Source organism: Capsicum annuum, chromosome 9 (assembly GCF_002878395.1).
Source record: "Capsicum annuum cultivar UCD-10X-F1 chromosome 9, UCD10Xv1.1, whole genome shotgun sequence".
Classification (NCBI taxonomy): Eukaryota; Viridiplantae; Streptophyta; class Magnoliopsida; order Solanales; family Solanaceae; genus Capsicum; species Capsicum annuum.
The window spans coordinates 180600459-180601107 of NC_061119.1; the positions used below are offsets into that span (position 1 = coordinate 180600459).

General features: G+C 38.4%; 1 non-coding gene across 1 annotated transcript; it reads right to left on the reverse strand.

Moving 5' to 3' along the window:
- Positions 1-339: 339 nt before the first annotated feature.
- LOC124887592 lies at positions 340-446 on the reverse strand. Its single transcript, XR_007045358.1, has one exon. It is a non-coding gene; the product is annotated as a small nucleolar RNA R71 (small nucleolar RNA).
- Positions 447-649: the final 203 nt, after the last annotated feature.

Consider the following 649-nt stretch of genomic DNA (forward strand, 5'->3'; position numbering starts at 1 on the left):
ACACTTATTAACCATGTGACTAACTACATTCGGAGGCCTAAGCAAGGAGGTCTGTGGGAATTTAAACAAAATATGGTACAGTTGTTAAATTATGTTGGGAAATTTCATGGACTTTCACACAAGGATCTGCAATAGCACATACAAACCTTCTTGGAAATAAGTGATACATACATTCCTAAAGATGTGAATGTTGATTATGTCAGATTGACACTCTTCCCTTTTTCTCTAAATAGGGAAGCAAAGAGGTGGTTACATACTGAACCACCACACTCTATCACTTCTTAGGAAGATTGTGCTCGAAAGTTCCTTATTTGATTCTTTCCATCCCAGAAGACTGCACGATTGAGGAGTGAGATCTTGAGTTTCAGACTAAAAGATAAAGAAAATCTCTACCAAGCTTGGGAGAGATTTAAAGGCATGCTAAAAAATTATCCTCATCACCATCAATCGAATGATGTCTTGGTGCACACATTTATAGAAGGCCTTGAGTAGAATACAAAGATTCTCTTGGATTTAGGAGAAGGAGGCCAAGCTTTGGAGAAAACTTATGAAGAATTGTATACACTCTTGAATCGAATGTCATAAGGGAATCCTGACTGGCATGCAGACTCAAGGAGTGCTCCCAATAAAATTGCAAGGGTATTGGAGG